The following is a 26,200-nucleotide window of genomic DNA, read 5'->3' on the forward strand; positions in this document are numbered from 1 at the left end:
GTTGATGAAATGACACCTGTACTGCACCAGGTTATTTCTTCGATTTTAAAGAGACTTCAAGATGCACGTTAATCTGACATTAGACCTAAAATCATGAAAATGAATAGGTATTATCTATGATAATGGTAGCACTTTCTATTACAGCCCGGTAATAAAGGGGTAACAGTAGGGTTACAACAAGGAAACAAGATTATACAAGTGTGGTAATTTAATAACCTAACACTTCTTTAAGTTAGTTTTAATAGGTTATCGATATGTTACCACTTTATTACAGAGCTGTATTTCAATATTATTACCCCAGATTTTGGGCTCTTATTATCCTATTAGATAGATTTCAGGGTAATATTACTCAGCTGTAACCATTGTTGCTACCATGATATTACTTGGATGTTACATGGTTATTACTTTGGTAATTGCATAGTAATAACCTAGAAATTACCATATTATTACAATCTTTCCCCCCCCCCCCCTTGTTACCTTATTATGACCTCTGTATTACAACAATGTGTCTTTCAGGTATCATTTAAATTATTGATTAGTGCTTGCAGTATTAAAATCATCCAACCCTCCCTTGACAAATAAATCCCTTCCCAGTGGGGCTCGTTCACTGTTTCAAAGTACAGCCTGCCTCAGTGTAATATCTTCCTGCTCTAGGCTCACTTGACACCCACAAAGAGACAGCTGCACGTCCTTTGAATCTGCTGAAAAACACAAGTACACACAAATACTAAAGCGGGGTCTGTCAGTTTCCCTTTAGTTACTTGTGACAGCAAAATAAATACATGAGCTCTCTGTAATCTGAGCAGGGCGACTTGCCTGATTTCTCCCTCAAACACGCAAACATACACAGCCCGCCGTGAAACAAGTCTGCGTGGCTTTTTCGGTGAAAAGTGGAGTCAGACTCAGCAAACTGCACGGAACATTTAAACTGTTGATATTGTGGCTTTGAAGTGCTCTGGATGAAGTAGCAGAATGGAAAAACGAGATTTCATAATGAAAGTCGAATCAGTTATAGTTTCTATTAAACATGCTGTCATTAAAAGAGAGTTAATGTATGAGCCACACGGCAGCTCTTGAATATTAGCAATGGAGGCTGGGAGCAGCTCATTATTGTTGTTGTTAGGTTAACTACAATATCACAAATAGCGTAATCAATCCTCAACATTGAAAATTAAAATAAGTAATAGAACTTTAACCATTTAAGCTTATTTAATCACGTCGTCGCATTTACAATAGATGAAGACACCCTCTTATCCTGCTGAGTTTTCAAAGTGAGTTGTTTGTTCGCTTATTTTCTGAATAAATAAACTGTATTCTAATGTGTCTGAAAAAATAATAAAGCTGTAAAAAAGAAGTCCAGTGACTCATTTTGAGAATATTTCCTAAGATGAGTTAAAAAAGGAACAAATCCTTAGTTGGGATTCTTTTATCACAGATTACTGGATCCATATAACGGTAGACAGTCGTGTTGACTTTGGACTCGGTAAAACACAGTAGACCAACCAATGACATGGCATTACATACTGACAAAACTTCACACTGGATTTCAAACATCTTGGATTCTGTGCTTCTCCACTCTTCTTCTCAATTTCTAAATTAAATGCAAAATTTACTGTAGCCTGGAAAGAGGATTTTGGACCACCGAATAATAGTACGGTTCTTTTTCCTCTTTAACCAAGGTAAGGTACTTCTGACGTTGTCTCTGGTAAAGGAGTGACTTTATTTTAGGAATGCAACAGTTGTAGCTCCTTTTCTGAAGATATCTGTGCATATTGGCTCTTGGTGAACTGACTCCAGCCTCCTTCAGGTTCTTGAATTTACTTTTCTTGACATTCCCTTCAAGGCTCAAACCATTTCTTGTGCACCTTTTGCTAACACTCCTTTCCCTTCTACTCAGCTTTCCATAAATCTGATTCAAAACAGCCACTCTTTTGTGTTTATGTGTTTATGATGGTCACGTACCGAGCCCAAGAAATACGCAGTATTTATGGAGAATAATCTGTTCAAACCCAAAATGAAATTTCAGTTTTTTGATTTTCATGAGCTGCAAGAGTTTGCCTTGAAATTCCACACACTGGCACACTGGATTCTCTCAAATATTGATCAATTAAATTAAAAACAACATTGACAATATGAATTTAGCAAAAATACCTTAAGAGTGAGGAAGACTGAGGCTGGCTATCCAAGAACTGGTCAAATGTCAACTGTTTTAGTGGTTTGGTGTCACAATCAACACAAAACTACAAATGACTGCACATGTATTTCCTGTTTGTCCACATTCCATAAAGTGCCTTGAGTGCTCAGGTAGACTGGAAAAGCGCCGTATAAGAACCAGTCCATTTACCATTTACCATTTAAAGCATGGCAATATTTCTAATTTTAAAAAATGTAGGTTATTTTATTGCCACATCTTCAACACATGGACCTTTTGAGTCAAAAACCTCGCATCAAATTCCATCTACGATGCCGATCACAACAGCCGCTGTCTGACATCCAAAATCCATCGTATTTTCAATTGTCCCCGCCAATCATCACAAAAGAGGCAGCCTACAGTGTGGCTGCGTGGTGGTCGATTGAAAGTGTAATTTCTAGTAATATGAGCCCCAGTGGTCGAGAAGAAATTGCCTTGTCTAGATTTCTGAGCAAATGTGAAGTAAAAATGGATGCTCTATTCAAACTAAGTAAGATGGGAATTACAGTGGGCAAATAACGTTGCCCTGAGGTTAGGAAGGCCTCACTGGGCACACCATATGGGAAAGGGACACTTAAACTATGTGCTTTCTATTGCCTTCCCATACTTTTGACAGCATGTGCCCTCTCATCTCAAAATTAATTGCCAAATAATGTGCATTTGAAAGATGGTTTTACTTGACAGCAAATAATAAATATGTTTAAAGTAAAACAGCTACCATTGTCTGTAACTTAGGCTGGGCTGCTTGATTCATCCGTTTAAAAAACTACCAAACTACATCAGGGCAAGTTGTAAAACTTTCTACAAATCATTGAAAAAGGAATAAAAATAGACATAAAACTGGAAGTTCCATCATTCAATATAACAAACAGTATTAAAAACATATTTTCCTGATAAATAAAGTAAATTTAGCTGTACTTCAACCCAATATTTATTTGTGAGTTTTGTATAATAACATTTTCATGCTAATTCCTGCTGACGAATTGGGTTTGGTTGAGTTTTTAGTTGTTAAGATTAATCTGAACATTCCAAAGTCATTTAACAACCCAACTGCTTTCAGCAACCCCAAATGTGGTCTTTGCAGATTTCTTCACAAATGGCTGTTGTCAAAATAATGGCATTCAGATTAAGACTTCCCATTTGTTTCCATGAGTGAGGCTGTGGCTGAGCTAATAAATAGCAGTCAGATTCTCCTCTCCAAATGCTTCATTGCAGTGCGTGCGTTCTTGAAGAATTTGCCTGTGCCGTTTTCTTTATTGCTTCATATGTTTCTGTCGTTTTCGGAAAAAGGTATGTAGTGTGGTGGCATGACTCATCCACGGTATTGACAGTATTCTTGATTAAAATCTGAATTATGTAGTAACACTCATTACCTCATGTACGGCAGGTGGCTGGAGCAACTTGCATAAATCGAGGCTGAATAAAGGCAGCGCCGCTTAAGAGGAATAATATTCTTGTTTACTAGTTCAGTTCCAGCCTTTGAGAAATGTAACAGCAGGTAAAAATCTCTAAAGACTGAAGTGCTCTCTGCAGCTGGATCCACAAGAATATTTCACATGAATAAACAGGAAATCATCTCATTTCAGTTGGTGTAAGCCCCAGGAGTAGATTGAGCCAAACCAACTAGTTACATGATTATAAAAAAATAAAACAAAAGTAGAGTAGAGAGGAAGTGGGGCTCTAGAGATCCATTTTCTGCTGCCTATTTGGATGTGAGTCTAAAGGGCAGTAATCTATGCAGTTACGCGCGGATCTTCATCTCTTCAGCCACCAACTCCAGCTCTCAAACACCGATGTACCAGGCCAGCTGAGAGATATGTTTTCTACATGTTCTGGGTCTGGCCTAGATCATCATCCTGGCAGGACAAAGACCTCACCGAGGTGGCTTCCAGGGGGCATTCCAGTCAGATGGCCAATTCACTTCAACTGACTCCTTTCAATGTGGAGGACTAACGGTTCTATTCTTAAGTCCTTAGCGCTTCACCAAATCTCTGGCTGAGCCCAAACACCCTTCAAGGAGACAAATTTCTGGTTAATAGACTGGTTCTTATATAGTGCTTTTCACTCTACTTGAGCACTCAAAGCACTTTATTCAACATGCTTCGTTCAGCCATTTACACCAATCCATACAAGCGCTTTTTCTATGCTTAAGTGCTCAAATGGATGCGTCAGAGAGCAGCTTGGGGTTAATATCCTGAGGTTGCGTGTTTGTGGGCTGTTAGAACGTGTATATTATGTATTGCCAGCTGTATTTTTGTGGCATGGTTTGCTTTAAGACTAAAACTTCTTTATCATTGTTTCAAAGTGCATTGTGCAAAATCAACAAAAGCAGGCAAAGGCCAAAAAATGTCCTGTTTTTAAAAATGATTCGTATGAGGAGTTAGTGGAAGACCATGTAACTCTGGGGCAACACGATCTATCCATTTAGTGGGAGGATGCCACAGTCCAAAGACTAACATCACTGTGATACAGCACTTGCCTAGTCTGTATGATATGATCCAAACAACTCTATCTTCTGGTTAAATTTGCAATGCTTCTATTATTTTCTATCCAAGGTTACTTTCAGACTGTTTAGTCACTGTCCAGAGGCTGAGTCTCGAGCCACGGGGCAGTGGTGTTGATTTATTTAACACTGAGCTGTGTGAATTTAGATTTATAGGTGTATTTATGAAATTAAAAACCTCTGAAATTCAAATAAAAATTGTCTTATCTAAAGGCGTCCACAGGCAAGACATTTCATGGGAAATTAAGGAAACAGGAAGTGAAGTATTATAATGACCTCAAGTCATATGTTCACGATTTATCATGGAGATTAGAATCATTAGCAGCGAGAGCAACGACGGCGAGATATGCGGAGGAGCAAATGGTAAATTCCAGTCCAGCAAATGGAGCAGGGACACAATCATTTGATAGAGATATCAAACAGGATCTATTCTATCATGGAAAAACCTTAATATGTGTTATTCTTGGATGCTTTTTTTTCCCTAAAGCGACCAGCTGGATACATTTGAGATAAATTGTCTTAAAGTGCTTTCTTTCAACTGCCAAAACCCAGTCCCTAGATTGGAAAACATTTTGAAAATTGATAAAGTGCAGTTATTTCCCAGTGCAATGACCCTTTTCAAAAGAACATCTCCGGGTGTCCCTCTCAATTAACATTTGTCCTCCTGATACCAGTGACAAGTTGTCACCCAAGGGGGGAAAAAAGTTAGTAAAGGAAGAAAATGGTTCTGTCCTCGCTTGCCTCCAAGGATCAAAAAATGCTACAGACAGTTTTTTTCCCTTTTCATAGCAAACATACACACTTTCCCTCTCCCTGTCCTCTGCCAGATAGCCCTGAGGCTGCCAGAAGGGAAGCCATTGATTATTTAGCTCACAAGATTTACTTTGTGATGTTCTGAGTGAACATATAGCACAGGAAAAGACTATCTGACTAGAAAGATACATGTTTACCTCTTGGGTGCGATCCATTAAATATGGCGCTTTGATGGTGTCAGTCCACTCCATTTCTCCTCAAGTCAATCACAGCAGTGCAGACACAACAGCAGGGGACGCGCATTTCTCTTCTGGAGAGCTGGAGCTGGGATAAATTGTAGTTTAGTAAAATTATAAAGCTTTACAATAAGGTTTATCAACATTTCAACATGGGTAGGGACACAGTTGTTTTCCTTTTTTGTGTACTTTAACTGTGGACACTTGTATTATGAGCCGCAAGTCTGACAAGTACAGAGATTCATTGCATTGTTGCCACTAGAAGCTAGTTATTACTCCAGAAAAAGTATATATTTTTGAGCTTTTTCTGCTCTCAGCCGTTACACAACGAAGACTAATTGATCCCTGCAGATGGCAGACAAGGCAATAGGTTATAAAGCCCAGCCACTTTGCTTTCTCACAACTTGCTATCACTTTCCTCCCAAAGTGCCATCAGCGAGCGCCGGAGGAAAAAAAAAATCGGGACATAATTTGAGGCAATACATCTTTGCAGACGGCTACTTCTGTCATCTTAAGTGGACAAAGGCAGAAGAAGAAAACACCAAGAGCCAGTTGTGAGATTCAGACTGAGAGCAGCTCTCTTAGAGCCATTGTGAAAATGTGCAGTGAAGAATACGAGGCAACACGTGAAAGCAGCTTTATAAAGCTTTTAACAACTGACTCCTTAAAATTGCGGTTATCTACCACGGTCGCCTAAAACAAGCCTCTGAATGACTTGTAAAGCATACGCAGGACATTATGTTAAGTATTATAATTGTTGTGTATGTTCATGACAACCCAGAATTCATCTCGTGTCTGAAATGTTAAAAGTGAAACGGGGACAAAGTAAGCACGTGTTTAATTAGTACTTTCCTCACTCCGGCTGATTAAAATCGTCAGGGTGTTGGCAGTCAGCTGACGCATTATCAACATTTCTTGTGAGAACTTCATTTCATACTTTTTCACGGACCAGCTGATAAGGGTTTGATTTTCAAAGATGACTTAATGATAGGATGGGATGATGGGTAGAGGGGGGGAGCGAGAGAGAGCAAGAAAGATGTTTCCCTGGAGATGGAGACTTCTGGTTATCACACAGGAAAATGTAATTGAGATGAGGACTCTGTATAGATGTCAAGTTCCCAACACACAGCTTTTTCCTCCCTATCATCTGCATGTAGGGACATGTCCATCTTGTCACAAAAAATACTCAAGGAGATGAAAGGATGCTTGAACACTTTGTTACTTGTCACCTGGTATAAACCTTATACATCTTTTGAGCTTTTATTACTAGTAGTTGGTGAATAAAGGGTATTTGCATCGAATCGCTGCATATGACTATATGCCACTGGTGTCTCCTTGGGTATTAGTGAGACCCATCTCACGCCCACTACATGCACGGCTGTAAAGGAGCCCTTGATGCGACATTTGAACATGCTGTGTAAGCATCATATTTCAAAGTGCAGGGTTAAAGGGGATAATCTTTCATTTACCACAATGTTTTCCTTAACCTTATAACTGAGATGTTTTTGGCGCCCAATCCAAACAGCAGTCTCCAGGCTGGCAAACGTGATTTAGTGCACCTCCACCCCTACATCTTCCAAATGTTGACTTTGTCGCTCTTTAGGCTGTTATCTCTCGGCAGCCGAGGCTAAGGTACACCTTGTGTATACACTGTTACCACTGTTGGGGTAAAACAAACAAGTAACGTCTTACACTTTTTTAATAAAAGTACATTATGTATTTAGTCTATGTGGAATGTAAATCAATACAGTACTTGTTACATTTCTTTTGTGCTATTGTGTGGCGTTGTCTGAGAGGGGAAAAAAACCTTTTTGTAAAGATATACCCAATATCTTAATTATACTGTTTAAATACAGTATAACACAAGCCAACAGAAAAGATGTGAACCAGCCCAAAGAGCATTTGACAGAAGAATGTGCCCACTGCAAAAACAGGTCAGGGTACAAATGGAGGGTATCCAACCAACAAGCTTTAAAAGTGTATTGGGTCAAAATTCCATTGCTGCTAGCTTAGTGTTAGCGTGCTATCTTTACAGATCCAAATAGTGGATCTGCTGTTTCCAACCAATCCGGTCGTTAAGTGATGACGTGACGAATCCTACTTCCGGGCCTAAAGTAGTCTGCGTTTAATATGGCTTTTGTGTTGTTAACATGTTTAATGTTTTGTATTTTCTTCTATTTAATCTCAAAAAGCTCCTAAAACAGTCAGTGATCACTGTTGACCTCCCTCGGCTTTTATTACCGCTAATCATTTATTTAAGCTCAGTTTTTTAAAGCCTTAGGATGTAACTACAGCCGAGCCCATGCAGCAGTATATGAATGACTAACCTCGTATTGTGGATGGATTATCTCAGTTGTTCTCCTGGCTGGAGTTTGGTCCTTTTACAGCATCCTGCCATGCGATTACATTTGTTTCTGACCACCGAGAACATTCACGTTAACTTTTATCGAGTGGAAAAAAAGTTAGCTTGTTTATATTATGCTAACATAGCTGTGTCGCTAGCGGTCACGTAGCACATCATTATATACCAGCTAGCCAAACTTCAGTAACCCTACAAACGTCACTGCTGTTTAGTTTTCTGTCTTCATTTATGTTGGAAGTGATAACAGAGCTGTACGTTTTAATTTGTTTCCAAAACCCCGCAGTCAGGACATGCTATATTGTATTTAGATAGAAGCTAGTGAGCTAACTTCCTGCTAACTTCTAACTCCGTTAAATGTCATAAATTCCGTTTTCATGGATGCCTGGATGTTAAACTCAATTGTTACACCTGGTAGAGCAGAACGCTGATCATTTTATTAAAGATGAAAGACTTTAGACAGTTTTTCAACTCTCAGTAATGCCATAGTGATCGTTTGATATATGGACCTGCAGCGGAGTTTAGGCCCAGACACGGCTAGTGACGTCAGACTTAATGACCGGATAAAAATCCGTGAATGTTCATATCTACACTCACAAAAAGCTTTTTGTATTTTTGCTAATGTCTGTCAATTATCTGTTTTTCTTAAATGTAAGAAAGAATAAAAAGACACATTTCGTATTTTATTTCTCTATAAGCCCAATACCCAGATAACTTATGAACTGATGTAATGCAAGTGACAACATCATCTTTGTTTACTAGCTATGATTACTAGAACTAACTAGTTTAATGAGTTCTCAGTAGTTTTTATTACTTTGAGCAAAAACCCGCCCTGCAGCATCTTTTTTTAAAAATGTAAATTCCATCAACAAATTCGACCACGGATTCAAATTTTGGGTGACCATCAGGTTGACATGAAATGAATGCAAACCAAAAACGTAACATGACATTCACAGTGGGACATTGAAAAGAACAAATTATATAGGAGAATCAAAAGAATTATGATTTACATATGTTAATAATTGCTCTATGTTTGACAATGTTCATGCAAGTTGTCCTTAGGTTAAGAGGTGGGCCAATCTCAACGATCATCTCAAATAAAGAGGAGATAGTGTATGTATATATGTCTGTATGTACCCTATGATCATTATAGTAAAAATACCAAAACAAACACAAAGCTTTGAATGAATGCAAACCTTAAAATAGGGTGATTTGCTCTAGCAGAACAATATTGCAACAAGACACCAACACCAAACGACTCCATGTGTTGACGCAGAATCTAACAAATTGGCATTATGTGACACCGTGTGATGGGAACATAATATTTGACCCCCTGGGAAGCGAACACACGGAGACCCACTTTTTACTGGCAGGCAGCCAGGCCGTGTGCTACACGCTACTGTTTTCCGCATTTCCTGTCGCTCTCGCTCGTAATAAAGGCACAAAAATGCCCTAAATCTTTCTTCTCGATATATTTTGTTTTCTCTCACTCTGTCTCTACCCAACCTTGCAATGCAATTACGTACATCTCCTATTGCTGTATATAAAAGCATTTCCATAGTAACCAAATTCCTTCCATAAGGACAATATGACTTAAGGGCTGCCATAATTGTAGGTTGTGGTTGCTAACTGCTTTGGCTCTCTGTGTGTGATTTTTCATATAAAATTGCACCTCTTTCTGTCTGAGGTAAGTACTTGGCTTTTTAACTGTAGGGGGGGAAAAACGCTACGGGTTTTACGGATCTATCGAGCATCCATACGCTCATGCAGAAACCTAGTTATAGAACACAGCAGGAGGAATATTACTGTGTTTTTACAGACTGCAGAGTTTAAACTAGGGCGGTTGTTGCTTCCTTCTTTTGAACATAGATCCTAATGTGTAAAAAGGCCAACAGTTTGCTAGTGTATCTGTAATATAAGTTCTTTGTGTCGCGGCCAAAGTATAAAAGACACTGGTCTTTTATACAGAGAGTAGAAAATGTTACAGCAGGTTAGATACTAATGAGACCAACTAGCTCAGGGTTTCAACACAGGAGTCTGTTTTTCCAAGTTTAGCTTAAAAGGATAAAGTATGGAATTTGCTTCTTTTTTTTTTCATACTTTCAAAGAACACTATCAAGACCGGGCTCTGAAAAGGCGCTCGGCTGCTGGAACGGCAGCTACAATACAGAGCAGCAGCCCTGTGCTGTTGAACTCAGATAATTCAGCCATAGCCCGCCTCCCCTCCCTCCATGTTTCTCATCCTTTTCCTTCCTCCCTCCCGCTCCATTTCTCTCTCCATCCTGCTCTCTCCCTCTCACCCGTGCTGTCTCCCTCTTTCTTTGAGCAAGGCCTTGGAGGGTTCTGCAATTACTTTTGGGGCCGTTCAGAAAAGGGGATCACTCCAGTGAAATAAATCGCTCCATAACAGCTGCGGTGAAATGGCGCTAATTGCCGATTGATTTGAAGCAGAGGCAGCAGATATCTGCAATGCAGAGCCGCATCTGCCGCACTCTCCTCATCATTCCCCTCTCTGATTATCTATTGTTCGGGCTGTTTACTTTGTAGTGATGAGTGGTAAATGGCAGGTTAAGGAAGCTAAGGGGGCCAGACACCAAATTGGGTCCCTCTCAAAAAGACGGAGTGTAAAATTAGACATAATTAACACTCCCCTTAGGCAGATTCTCCAAACCTCACAGAGATGGCAGAGATGCAAATTAGCTGTAAAGATACACACTTTATATACAAAAACAGTGATTAAGCTGCCTTTAGTGTACAGAGGCTACAGCCTGTCTTGATTGAGAGCAAATTAACCATTGAGCAACTCATTTTGGTTTTCAGGACTCTGGATGTTTTGTTGCATTAAGCACCATGCCAACAGAGAAAAAAGGAAACGGCAGTAAGTTAAAAGCTTTGCTTTTGTAATCAGAGTGAAAAAGCTTCACTCTTTTTATTTCCATTTTTGAAAATAAAAAAAGAAGAAAGAAAAGAAGAAGCAAACACGTCCCTGCTAGCAGCTGAATGTGCTTTTCAGAACCTGTCTGATTCGACCAGATATGAAAAGTGACAAACTCACTGTGTACCTGACTCAAAGAGCAGCTGACACATATATAAACCAGCTGTATAATTGGTATGCTGTACACTTGAAACTTCGCAGTGTTTACTTACTACTTTATTTGATACAATAAGTGTTTTCTTGCTGATCTTCGCTGTTCTAAAGTGACGTCCGATCTCTTTTAAATGTGTAGCAAAGCATATTTTGCACATTTTCTTGTCCGACCTGTCAAATATAAAGAAGATAGTAGGCGTTATCTCTCAGTCCAACTTGGGAAACATAAAGCTTCTAGTAAAAAATTAGAAAACTGAACACATAAATAAATCTGAGACACAATTAAGCTGTAAGTGTAACTAATTCCTGACATACTCTTTTTCAGTAACACAACAGAAGATCTATTTTTCCTTGTACTTGGTCCAACAGCAAAAAAAAAATACTTTGATGTGGGGTCGAAACAAATCATGTACCGCATATATACTGTAAATGCTGATCTTGCCCACTAAATGTATCCCATGCTTGAGTAGTGGTTGAATAAGTGGTGAGTACATGAGTCTTGCTTTGTGTTATGCCAAAAAGAAATGCAGTGGCAACTGCTGGATACTCAAGACATGGACATGCTTCAGTTACTGTAAATCGAATCAAACCTACAAATGTATAAGCGTACATTTTAAAGGCCTAAAGTTTGATAACGCTGTCAACACTGGATGCTGTATTTCATGAGACATTTATTTACTGTCTACAAAGAGAGTGTAGAGGAAGGAACAGGAACATAAAACAGGTTTAGACCAGAAATAGCGTGATGGGGGGGAATACAAATGCACATGATCCTGATCATTAATACAAATGCATGTTCTCTGGCTGATTTGTCATCTTCAACTTGTGAACCATAAAAAGGCAAAGAAGCACAGCCAGTAACTGCTGAGGCTATAAACAACATTTTCCTAGTTGACATTAAATAGATTAAATCTTATGCTTAATAATGAGGTGTGGAAGTACTTATAAATAGATTAAATCCATCTAAAGTTGATTGGCAAATGTTATCAGTCTCAAAGTGTTGATTATACATTAACATTTTTATATTGAAATTCTATCATAAAAACGTATTTTATTAAGAGAGCTCATAATAGAGTGCATTGTGGATGGTGGCCCCCCGTGGAACAGATTGTCTTTTCACAGCAGGTGGACTGCCATTTGCTGCAAACTCTTGGAACTGACATCATTACACCTCAATTTTGTGATTCATGTTTGTTCGTAGGCGGCGAAATGTCTTATTTCCACCGAATTGGATACTGTTTCCCCAAAAGGTTTTGTTTTTTTTTGTGATCATTTTTATGATTCTCATTGTCATCAGCATTTAGAGCATAATGTCGCCTCTGCGATGACTTAGGCAAAGTGGGATCGCTTCTGTTTGAGCGAAGAAGTGTGTTTGAGCAGAGGGAAAAAAACGCAGCGAAACAAAAAAACAATATGTTGGCGCTTCTCACTGTGACAGACTGTGGGTACACGTCCCACAGCTACTTCAAAAATAACATAATTCCTACAATCCTGCTTGACAATTAAATGAAATTATGACAATTATAATAAGTGAGGGGTTTTGTGTTTTGTATTATGATGTGGGCAGGTAGTGTACCTTCGAAGGAGAAAAAACAAAACAACAACTTTTAAACCAAAGTAGTCGCACACTCTTGCTAAAGACATTGCCACTGAGACTGTAGCGTCAGCTGATTCTGTCGTGCATGTTAATGTTATCGTACCCTGTTCTCTAACGTCACGTTTACATTAAAAAATGGTAAACTCTTGTAAACATTCATGGAAATAAGTAAGTAAATTTGGGTTTTTTGTAAGTTTTTTTTAGGTCTAAATTCTAATTCATTTGTTGCCTGTTGCAGTGTCAGCATCATACACTCCAAAATACCACAGCTTACATGGAAAGTGAGTTAGCTTGGTAGGCTAGTTGATTGACCAATGAGGGGTGGAATGCAAGTTTTGAGTTACTACTGCAGTAAAGTTTTTATTTTCTACCAAGAAACAATTTTTCTTTAGTTTTAGTCTTTTTGATGAAGAGAAAGTAGAAAAAAATACTATGCAAACAAAATGCAAACCTAATCAATCTACCAACAACACTTAGATGGCATTCAAGACGTTGTGCTAATGGCCTTGGTGTAGGTTCAGCTTTTATTTTGGAACAATTTTTTAACCACTATCAGAACCTGAGAAAATAACGTTTATTTAATGTTAAAATGAAGTAATAATGGATTGCATTTATATAGCACTTTTCGAGACCCTGAAAGCACTTTGCAATTCTAGTATTCAGTCACTTTCACATTCACACACGCTACAGTTGTAGCCACAGGCGCCCTGGGTAGACTGACAGAAGCGAGGCTGTCCCTCTAGTCCAGCGGTCCCCAACCTTTTTTGCGCCACGGACCGGTTTAAGCCCGACATTATTTTCACGGACCGGCCTTTAAGGTGTCGCGGATAAATACAACAAAATAAAACTAGTACCAGTACCGAAAAAAAAGAAGATTTATTTATAACACACGTGAAAATAGCTATATCAAGCTATATAGTTTATGTCTATATGGTTTATGTCTTCAATATTTCCAACTATATCCATAATCACATACTGTGTATGCTACCATTGTATATAGTGTATCCTACTTTTTTTCATTGATTGTACTTATTTGTATTTTTGTATTTCCTTCTGATATCTGTACCTGAGCTGAGGTGACGCAAAAATTTCCCCGTTGTGGGATCAATAAAGTCTTATCTTATCTTAAAAGACCGAGGAAAACCGAGTTAACGATAAAAACGATAACAAAATAATGCTGAAAACCGATAAAAACCATACATTTCACACCTGAGCCTCAACTCTTGTGGCCCGGTACCAAACGACTCACAGACCGAGGCCCGGGGGTTGGGGACCGCTGCTCTAGTCAACACCAGTAGGGTGAAGTGTCTTGCCCAAGGACACAACGACCAAGACAGATAGAGTTGGGGATCAAACCGGCAACCTCTGATTACAAGATGAGCTTCCCAACCCCCTGAACCACGGTCGCCCACAAGTAGTCATACTAGTAGTACCTGAGTACTGGGAAAACCCTTCATGCAGGCCTGACTCTGGCTATATATGATTGTTGTCATTTTCTCTGTATTGCAGTTGGGTCTTCACCTTACAGTATAAAGGGACTTCAGGTGACCGTTGGTGTGATTTGGCACTATATTAAAAAATGTTATTGTTGCTTTTGACCTAACCCCAACCAGTCGCAGCAGATGGCTGTCCCTCCCTGAGCCTGGTTCTGCCGGAGGTTTCTTCCTGTTAAAAGGGAGTTTTTCCTTCCCACTGTCGCAAAAGTGCTTGCTCATAGGGGGTCATATGATTGTAGAGTTTTTCCCTGTATGTATTATTGTAGCGTCTACCTTACTATCGCCTTGAGGCGACTGTTGCTGTGATTTGGTGCTTTATAAATAAAACTGAAGTGAATAGAGCCAGAACACATTTTTCCCAATATTTTGAAGAAATAATATTCATTTGCTGTAGTTAATCATGGTTGACATACTGCTGAAGTCCTGTAGCTACTCAGTCATCTTTTTTGGTGTTTGTTTTAATATTAATTGAGGGTCCAAAAATGATGAGGCGCCCACATCAGTTTAAAAATCAGTGAAATTAAATTTGAAAGTGGAATTTTGATTTAATTTCAGCAATCGCTATCTGGGACTGCTCTCAGTGTTTAAGCTGAGCTAACAGTCTTCTGGCTGCTATCTTCGACAAGAAATCAAATAAACACATTTTCCAAAGATTGATTTATTCTATTAAAATTTAAAACGTGGCAGAAATGAAGCGAGCTGAACAAAATGAGCATTTGTCTTGAAATGGACGTTTTTTTCACTCAAGCTTTAAACTACCCAACACAAAGCAAACACTGAGTTTCTTTTTGCCACCCTGGCACACAATGATTCATGTTTTCCTTGCTGCCAAAGCTGCCGCGGATCCAAGTTTGATCCCACACAGCTTCTCCCATTACGTAAGCGTGTCCCCAATCCCTGGCCAAGTCCGAGGACAGTGTGGTCAGGCAATAATAGTCTCTCACATAACCAAAGTGCTATGATGTCAACATAATCACATTGTTTGTACAGTAACCACTATTTGGAGAGGTGCAGTGTTAGGTTAGTCCTTCCCTGTTTACGAGACTCTCTGTGTGAGGAAAGTGAATGATGGCACGCTATATCTTGCATGCATCCAAATGTGTCCTGCTGTTCCGCGCTGAATAGTTTCACACACACAGCCCCTCCACCGATCATCGCTAATGGCCTCATGGTGAATTTTCTATGTGTTTCATCTCTCACAAATAGGCTAATTTTAGACCACCCACAAAGTGTACACACAGGCACCCACGAAACCAAAATATTCATCAGACATGATGCAATGCAACCGCAGAAGTGAACAAGAAATGTGGGAATTCATTCACACAATATTCCCAAGGCCCAAGTTTCACCCTTTACAATCTTAAGCCTGACACTCTAATGGCTCACGAGAGGCAGAGCCACTGAGTTGGCGCACCGCTTATGAGAAAAAGACAAACGTCCTGCAGAGAGCATTGAGATTGGAGCTCCTGTTTTCATTACTTTGGTTTATCGGCTCAATAGTCACCCCCTTTCTCCCGGTGCTAACTGTCCCCTTGATTTGCTCTTCTCGTGCCGGCACCTGAAACAATTCATTAAAAATGAATGAGAAGAAGCAAAACACAGAGGGCTGAGAGATGAGAGGTAGCAGTAGACAGGAAGAGAGAGCGCGAGAGCAAAAGAATAACACCTGCAGTCTGAGTACAGGTAAAGATTATTTAAGCTATTCACAAAAATCTCTCTCAGCATAGATCCTGTTCTATAGCTTGTTCTGAAATGTGACATTTCTATCATTTTTATGCCTTTCTAATGAATTTATACGACGCGTGCGGATTCAAGAGGAAGGAAGGCATTAAGACCCACGTCTACAGCTGAAGGCAAACCTAACTTATCATTCCCACAGCTGTTTCTGCCATTGAATGTGTGTTCTTTCTCTAAATTGAGAACGACTCTCAAGTACATTTTCAGAGAGGGGCAATCACAGCTTTCAAGTGACATAATTTCTCCAGTTAGTTCATAACTTCCCTTTCTGTCAAAAGAGCCCATACTTAATAGTTCCACAATGATTTTTTATGCTTATGTACCATTAAGAAATCACTGTGGGTGTTTTGAGAATTTATGGTTACATGTAAGTGCTATTCCACTCTGCTGGGGTATTAAGGTTAGAAGCATTATTCCACAAATGATGATTCATGGAAAAGAAAAAAAAGGGCCTTTTTACCTTTGAAGTTAGCTTTTCATGTCGTTTCACTCCTGAACTCGATGTAGCAGAAAGTGTTTACTTTTGAAATGGCCAGTTGTTGATTTTGTGTGATGCTTTCTTCTAATTGTGCTTTGTCTCGTTTCCCACTAGGAAACCTTGAAAGCAACCACCAGACTAGCTTTTCCAGTGTCGTGCGAGCTCTCGATGAAACATTTTCTTTGCTCTTTAAGTTTGATCATACATACATGAATAGTTAAGGAAAACACATATGGTTATTTTAGCGACACTAAGTCAGCCGTGGAAAAACAAAATCCTGTCTTTACATGAATAAGCCTGCAATTTTATGTCAGCACAACTCAGATCTGTTTTTGTTTTGTTTATCTTTCCCCATTTGCATCATTATGAGGAAGAAAAAAATCCATAGTAGGGTTTGAATAGCTCCGTAATGAGGAGGAGGAATCAATCATCCTTTCAAAGTAGGCCCACTGCAGCAATGAGAATATAAATTCATGCTCATAAATTCTACACTTTTAGGTCCCCACATCCTTCTTAATGTCTCTAGAGTTTACAGCGGCCTTGTGTGTGATACTCCACTGTAGATGGTTTGCTTGATTTATGGCTGGTTTTTTCCCTTCTCACTGGAAGGTAATGGTAGAGATGTCCAAGTTAGCCTCCCATGAGTGAGCTATAAAAGTGCTGTAATTACCGTGTTAATTTTGGGCCGAGCACAAAAAGATGTTCTGCCGATCCATCCAACTATCAATCTACCTATCATTTCAGCATTTGTTGTTTGGCGTGTCTGCACCATTATTACATATGTCACATAATTGGGCATAATTAAAAGGAAGTGCAAGTACTGTAATTAATGTCAGTTGTCAAGCACCAAAAGGCAGGAAGAGGATACGATTTTTCAGAAGCTGGAGCTCAAAGACCTCTGAAATGAAGGCATTTCTGACTGACGGGTTCTAAACTTGGCACACAACATGAATGATGACGCAGATATTATTTGGACTTGGGTGTAGATATGCACTTAACTTGTGTTTTAAGCATGCTGGGATAAAAAAACAAAGGAAATGCCAAAGTAACAAAACATGTAGTTTCTACAGTGTCACTTCCAAAGACTTTTGATGTTTCTCATGTAACATTATGTGCACATTGGTCTAGAGTCAAAGGAGCTTGCAAAGAAAAGCGTCTGGACTTCTTTAAGTTACTTGAAGATGTTTCTTCAAGTAACTTAAAGTTGAAACGTCTTCAAGTAACTTAAAGAAGTCCAGACGCTTTTCTTTGCAAGCTCCTTTGACTACGATGACCTGGATGACTGAGAACCTTCACAGACACATTGGTCTAGAGTTAGAGTTGCCAGATACAGCGCTCCCTGGAGGTTGTAGCCTCTTTGTAGGTGAAATCAGCTGCAATAAAGGTGCTGTAACAAAAACATAATCACCATGATCGTTACATATTCAGAATAGATGTCGTTAGTGGTGACATGCTAATGGTTGAAGCATCCTATTGGCCTCTTACCTTTTTTAAAGCAGGCATCTTGATCATGGGATAGCTGATAGCTTACAACACACTTGCTAAAATTTGTGATGGATCCTGGAATTATGGAAACCATAATTTACTAAATGAATTTGCTACATTCAGTGCGACCTGAAACTAGTATATTATAAAGTGACCATTAAAAAGAATCCAGGTTTAAGGAACTTCCTTACTGGCCCCAGTTAAAGTGCACAGTTTTACCACAGAAATGATTAAAGTTAGTCTGATTTCTTAATTAGGAGATTTTTGTTTTATGTGATTCACCTGTTTCAATATTATTAAGCTTGAAGTCATGCATTATTAGGGGCACGGTTGTCTTCGAATCACAGGTTAGTCCAGGTTACTGGTCTTCTAGGCCTCACTCATCTATTTAACCTTGTTTGATAACTATCGTCAGTGGTGACAGTCTCAATACTCCACGTTTTAGTGGGTAGATCAGGGGTAGGCAACTCCAGGCCTCGAGTGCTGGTGTCCTGGAGGTTTTAGATGTGTCCATGATCCATCACAGCTGATTTAAAGGGCTAAATGACTCCTCAGCATTTCTTGAAGTTCTCCAGAGGCCTGGTAATGAACTAATCATTTGATTCAGGTGTGTTTTGCTTACTTTAAAGCCATCATCTTGGTGTCAAAGTTAGTGCTGCAAAATTTGTGTGCTGACTATGAGTCATTTATTTCACATATATGTGCTATATACTTTTGATAACATTTCAGCACACAGAGAAATATGCAACATGCACTGTACATTAACCACAATTCGTTTCTCACTATTAATCATACGTCCGTGGAAGCCTACAGACTTCCATGTCTAAATGTCTGAATTTAAAACACCTGTATAAAAAAATACGTTTAAGACCTAGATTTAGAAACACTGTAACCTTAACACAGAGAAAGAGCAACCTAAGAGAAAGCTCGGTTATTTGTTGTGTTCTCTTTTTGATTAAAATCAACATAACAACGCAACCGTATTCTAAACAGAGAGCTTCTGGTGAGTGTTAAAGTATTTGACCATTCAGAGCAAGGTTACACGTGGCACTGAAATACTAATAATAGCTCAAATAAAATAAGAAAAGAAAAGAAAAGAAAAGAAAAGATATGGTGCCCATTATTTGTATTCATGCCCATGACCTTTAGGAGGCCAAAGAAAATAGGAAGGCTTGAAGCACGCAGTTCAAGGAATACCGTAAGAAGGGAACAAGCAGCAGGAAATCCGTTTAATGTGGAATGTGCTGTCATCACCATTCGGTTTGTTTTATTTACTTATTAGTTTTCTTTAAACTGCATTTGACCCTTACCGCCATGCAAGTTGTGGAAAAACAACTTCACTTAGCTGGGTTCAAAAGTTTCAAGATTTTCTTTGCGAACAGCTACGAGAGAGCTAATATTTTTAATGCACGTCTTCCAGCAAAAGTCTTCGGGCTGATAATCCAGTGTTTGATGATAATATTTGGATTCGACAGGCTAGTGAAGATCAAACCACATAAATAAAATCCACATTGAATAACATGACTTCATTGAGATTTTATTACCCTAAACTCGTGGTTTATACGACGCTTGATGGGTGGCATTTTACTGTATTCAGGTGCAGAGAATTAGACGGGGGGGGTAACATTGGAGCCAGACTTTACCTCCTTTTAACATTAGTTATATCGGCTGATTTATAAAAATGTGTTGCTGTGTGCAATCAGGATTCCCTGTGGAGCGGAGCCAGGCATCAGAATGATACTGACATTGCTTTCCCACATCATTTTTGACCCGGAGCTCCCTGCCACATTCAGTTTGTGAGTACAATGCTGGATAGAGCTCTCTATTGTAATATGAAGCAGCCTCTGCAGCCGATCAAGTGGTGACCTAATGCAGGGAAAGAAGAGGCAACGTCCTTTTTGAAAAAAAAAACCCAAAACACATCCCACATGGGATCTATTTCCTCTCAACATTAATAATACTCTGGAGCATTAAGGCATGCAGCTAAAGCAGATGTATTCTTCCTCAGGCTGATTCAACTTGTAAGCGTTTCCTTTCTCAACCCCCCGCCCCCCAGACCTGAGGCGAAGCATGATTACCCGATTTTAATGAGATTTTTAATGTGATTTTTTTTTTTTCAATTCCTTCAAGACAATCCGGCTCTCTGTTATGTACATATAATGGTTAATGTTTGCAGTTTGATGGTATGCAAAAAACGAGCTAATGTTGACATTCTTCCTTCTGATGCTTTTTCTCTTTGATGAGGTAGGTTTGACTTCCCCAAGTTCTGCTTTCTACTTTTCTTTTGGTGTGTTGTTAATAATTAACCTGGGACTTTTCCATCACTTTGCTGCACTGGTAATTAATTAGTGCAAATACGAACAGGTTGCACATCACAGAAGACAGATGTATGATCATTAATTTGAGCCACAATTGTCTAGTGCAGAGCCAGTGGCATAGGTTATAATCTTATGTCATTTGATTGTGCTTGAATCAGATTTATGATACTGACTTTACTAATACTGTTGAACTATAATAACAAACTCTTTCTAAAACTATCATAGCTCAGTATCCGAGAATAAGTAAAACTCTTTGTGTTTATTAAGCACCAAAAACACTAAAGAACTTAAACCTGGAATTGTAGAAAGGGAAACACCTGTGGTGACCGCTGAGGACATCATTTCTCAACTTCTCCCAGCAGTGTAGCTCTCTCAGTGTGGATGTTATTACTCGTGTTTCATCCTCGAGAGTTTGCTCACTTAACTGCAGGAAACATTTTCTTGAGTGCATCTAAACTATAGAGGGGTCTGCTTGTATACCCCGTTTAAAAAAAAGAAAAAGGTACGTGCTCTGAAGTTTAACAGTCAGAGAAAATTCCTCAGACGTATGATAGTAAATAATGTTGGTAAAAGTCCAGAAAATCTTCTGTGTATTAAACTGACAAATTAAAGTGTTTTGTTAACCAGTCTAAGTGATTTCCAGACGATTGAAGTTACAGCCACTTTGTAAAAATGCATATAATCCAAACGGTTTCTTTTTTTCTGAACTTATTCACATAACCAAATGAAGTTGCACATGTGGAGTGGTGAAAAAGAGCAGGACCCCTTCCAGAGGGGTGCACCAGATGCTGACAATCAAATGCCTTTGATGAACTGATCGCCTGAGCACCTGTAAGAAAGAAGATTTGGCAGTTTGCTGCTCTGGATAATCAGGTGTGTTAACACAACCCCACGGAGGAAAGACATCAGCTTCTTGATATTGAAGGAGTAATTTTTGCTGCCTATCAATATGGCAGCTGTTTAAAGTCCACTATTTTCAAGCGAGAACGATCGCTTCCCAAGTGGAAACATTCTAGCAAGTTGGGGTGACACAGGTGGTTGAGGGGTGATGACTGGGATTGTTTTGCAGTCACCGAGTCAACCATGAACTGCTCTGTACTGTATACCAAAGTATTCTGGGGTCAAATGTGAGGCAGTCTGTCTGACAACTAAAGCTCGGCCAATATCAGTCAGCAGGACAGTGTTTCCAAGAGCGGCAGGAAATCTACAACACAGTGGCTGAAAAAGAAAAGGATCAAGGTGCAAGTCCAGATGGTGCGGAGTCAGGAGAGAGCCAAAATTCCTCCACAGTGATGTGAGAGACAGACAAAGTACAGAAATACAGAAAACAGTTTATCGTGGATCCACATGCTATTGAAACGTGAACTGTAATTTCTCACGGAACTACACATAAAACGTTCTTTTTCCCATGCCTTTACGTAGATTATGTCCTTAAAAGCCAAATAGGAAAATGCATATTGTTTAATGCATTAGAGCCTGGCTGTAGGAAGTATGTGTTCAGAGATGCTCGACAGTCCAGCCCATTTCTGTTTTCTCAAATCTAGCACAAACTGAGACTTAAGGATAAAATTGGTCAAAGGTAAAGGTCACTGTGGCAATGTGTCCACCCACTTCCTGTGAACACAACACATTAAGAAATTGGGGTATTTCCAGATTAATTTTTGCAGAATTTCCTACAAAAACCCAATAAGATAAAATCATGGCACAGGAGAAAGGTCAAAAATCAGTTTATCTGTACTTACAGTGCAAAGATGTGGCTACAGAAGCTAAAACAAAACCGCTGTCTTAAAACTAAAATTCCATGTTTGTGTGAAGTGAATCCCTGTGCAATGATGCCTGCTGCACTGCCAAGTTTTGGGGATTTTTTCTGTGGTTACAAGTTTGCTCAGAGGTTAGCCTTTCTTAACTGTACTTGCTCCCACTTTTGCTCTCCTCTTTCTTTCCCAGTCTCCATTCCTCGACAATGGGGTCACGGCTCAGTGTTAAGCACGTGTCATCCCAAATAACGGTGAGAGACGACAGACCTTTGGCTTCCCGTTCACATACTCGGCTTACATTTGGACTAGACCATGACATCACTGAGGCAAACTGCCTAGTTTCCGTGCCGGATTTGTCCTCCCTTTCAGTTTACCTTTATTTCCCACTACTAAGACAGCAGCTGTTCTCGGTCCTTTTTTGAATGAAACCCAGGATTTCCTGTATTTCTTTTTAGACTGATGGTCACCATATGCTTGGACAACAGCCAGAACAATAACAGTCACAGGATTTGAATTTATTTTCTTGAGATACTTCATCCATCAGCTCTAAAGTGGCGAGATCGAGCAGGTGCTAAAAGCACACCAAGCCTGAATAAACAAAAGTCTGTCATAAATACAGGACTCAGTGTCACCCCATTAGCAGGTCATTTAATATTAATCTTTAAAGAGAAAGCTTGCGGTATAATACGGGTATTTTGTGCTCACATCAACTTTTTAATTAGATATTTTATTAAAATCCACACTGTCCTATTATTTACAGTTTTATCTGCTCTAATTTCTACTCATGTAAATTGAGTTGCTGTTTTTTTTTCCTCTCTTTTTCCTCTCAATCCTTTTTCCTCTCAATTTCCTCTCAATCTCAAATGTAACAACAAGCTATGCTGTAACACTGTAATAACCATATAAAAATGTTAAGTTTTTTTTTTTGGTTAAGTCTAAAAATGAACTAGTTACATTACTGTGGTGGTGAAAATGAAGTTTAACAAACTGGTAAACAGTTACTGTAATACTGTAAATACTGTGTATCCAGTCGTTAAGTGATGACGTGACGAATCCTACTTCCGGGCCTAAAGTAGTCTGCGTTTAATATGGCTTTTGGTAATGGCCTGGTAAATGGCCTGCATTTGTATAGCGCTTTTCTAGTCCTTAAGGACCCCAAAGCGCTTTACACTACATTCAGTCATTCACCCATTCACACACACATTCACACACTGGCGATGGCAAGCTACATTGTAGCCACAGCTGCACTGGGGCGCACTGACAGAGGCGAGGCTGCCGAACACAGGCGCCACCGGGCCCTCTGACCACCACCAGTAGGCAAACATGGGGTTAGTATCTTGCCCAAGGATATTTGGCATGCAGGAGGCAGCCTGGGATCGAACCACTGACCTTCTGATTAGTGGCTGACCTGCTCTGCCACCTGAGCTACAACCACCCCATGTTGTTAACATGTTTAATGTTTTGTATTTTCTTCTATTTAATCTCAAAAAGCTCCTAAAACAGTCAGAGATCACTGTTGACCTCCCTCGGCTTTTATTACCACTAATCATTTATTTAAGCTCAGTTTTTAAAACCTTAGGATGTAACTACAGCCCAGCCCATGCAGCAGTATATGAATGACTAACCTCGTATTGTGGATGGATTATCTCAGTTGTTCTCCTGGCTGAAGTTTGGTCCTTTTACAGCATCCCGCCATGCGATTACATTTGTTTTCCACACCACCGGGAACACTCACGTTAACTTTTATCGAGTGGAAAAAAGTTAGCTTGTTTATATTATGCTAACATAGCTGTGTCGCTAGCGGTCACGTAGCACATCATTATATACCAGCTAGCCAAACTTCAGTAACCCTACAAACGTCACTGCTGTTTAGTTTTCTGTCTTCATTTATGTTGGAAGTGATAACAGAGCTGTACGTTTTAATTTGTTTACAAAACCCCGCAGTCAGGACATGCTATATTGTATTTAGATAGAAGCTAGCGAGCTAACTTCCTGCTAACTTCTAACTCCGTTAAATGTCATAAATTTCGTTTTCATGGATGCCTGGATGTTAAACTCAATTGTTACACCTGGTAGAGCAGAACGCTGATCATTTTATTAAAGATGAAAGACTTCAGACAGTTTTTCAACTCTCAGTAATGCCATAGTGATCTTTGATATATGGACCTGCAGCGGAGTTTAGGCCCAGACACGGCTAGTGATTCGACTTAACGACCAGATTGTTTAAAGTTAGGGTTGCCAACTCCCTGAAAAATAAATAAGGGACACCTCGTGGCCAGGGCCGGGCGACCCAGTTGTCTTCACCCTTCTCAGTGTGGTGAATTTTCTAGCTCTTTTTTTGTGTGTGAAATTATTTTTTTAACCATTTGACTTGAAGTTGATTAAAGTAGATGCATATTCTATTCTTTGTGATATGAACACATGTGAAACAAATGATCATTTAGCCATTTATTTTTAGCTCAAAATGACAACATTAACACAATAAAACAGGTCTCTTTCTTAAACAGAAGCCTGTCATGCTTAACTTTTGAGAATATATGTAAATCTTTCTTTAAAAGAACTCTGTCCTGCTTAACTTAAAATACTAGAAAACAATAGAAAGAAAAACATTCTTGTAACTGTGCACATTTAGTGCATTTAGTACAATTTGCTTCAGTTGAGGTATTATTTCAGCTTTTCTAATGCTAATCAGCTGCTCCCGTTTGTAAACCTGCTTGTTCCCATGATTAGGCATCATTACTCATCATCATTATTCATCTATGTATTACTTTTATGTGTTACTCATCTATTTGTTGTAATCATCTATCCTTGCAGTTGTTTATTACACAAAATAAATTATATTATCATACTTCTGGCCACATAGCGCTGATATTCACTGCACATGCCCATATTAACTTTTTCCAGCCAGGTGTTTTCCTTTTCCCATTCTTCCCTGTACTTTTGTAGCCTTTTTTTCTTTCTCTGAGGGGAACAAACATTGCTGGTCTAATGCTGGGCTTACACTGTGCGGTTTTAGGCCCATTTTGAGCCGATTTTTGAATCGTGCGACCGTTTTGGTGATCGGACCGATTTTGGCCTTCATCGTGCATCGTGTAGTATACGTGGGGTAACGAGAAGCGATTAACACCTCACGACCAGCTCCCGATCATCAATCGCTCGTGAGGGTGTCACCGCAGCCGCTCACACTGCTCACGCGCAAACACGTAAACGTCGGTGAAAAAGACGGAGCAGCACGGCTGTGCAGCGTGTGATCTGGACACAAGCGATGGAGGCACAACTTGTAGAACTTTGGAAAGCTCATCCGAGCCTTTTCGATGTGGCATCACCAAATTATCACGACCACAACAACCGTGAAAATAGTTGGATTTACATTGCTGCTCAATCACAGCTGCCTGATCATGTTTTTCATTAGCAATTTAGCAAAGTTGATGGTGGTGTGTGTCTGTGTGAGTGAAAGACAGACAGGGAGAGCGAGCGACAGATTTTCTGTTACAACCTTCATTTTATGGAGGCACAGTGTGAGCACTCAGGTCGCATCAGAGCATCGGGCGGTATAGTGTGAGACCCTGCATCGTGACCTACGAACTTCTAACCCATGCGAGTCAATCGTGCAGTTTGAGCAGGAGCTGAATAACGCGACTGAAAAAAACGCACAGTGTTTGCCCAGCTTTAGGTGTACTGACGTCCGAGACTTCCCTGTTGGCCATGCTTCTTGTTGTGGTCATCTGTTGTCTTCCGGTATTTTCTCCGTAAGCGATCTTTCCTCAACCAATGAGATGAGCGGTAATCTGAATTGTCATACTCGAATTGTCATAAGTGTGCTGTCAGCTCATTGGTCACAGAGCAGGAGCGGGGCTGGGAATTATGTTTTCAAACAATGCGTTAATTCCATTAACATTTATAGACTACTTTTGATTCTCACTGTATTACGGGACAAAGTGCGTCCCTTTTCAGCTCAATACGGGACGTGTACTTTTGTTTCTAAATACGGGACGATTCCGTTTTTTAAGGGACGGTTGGCAACCCTGTTTAAAGTAGAACAGTATTTTAAAAAGTTGTAAATGATTTCTGCACTGCTGGTTTCAAAGGCCTTATAGAGTGAGTATGTTTAGGGTCTTGCGTGTCTGGATACAAGGTGGTTGCAAAGATCACGTGGTGGGAAGCAACCTGTCTCCAAGCAACCCTGGTCCGACTTGGACAGA

This window comes from Neolamprologus multifasciatus, chromosome 3 (assembly GCF_963576455.1).
Source record: "Neolamprologus multifasciatus chromosome 3, fNeoMul1.2, whole genome shotgun sequence".
Lineage (NCBI taxonomy): Eukaryota > Metazoa > Chordata > Actinopteri > Cichliformes > Cichlidae > Neolamprologus > Neolamprologus multifasciatus.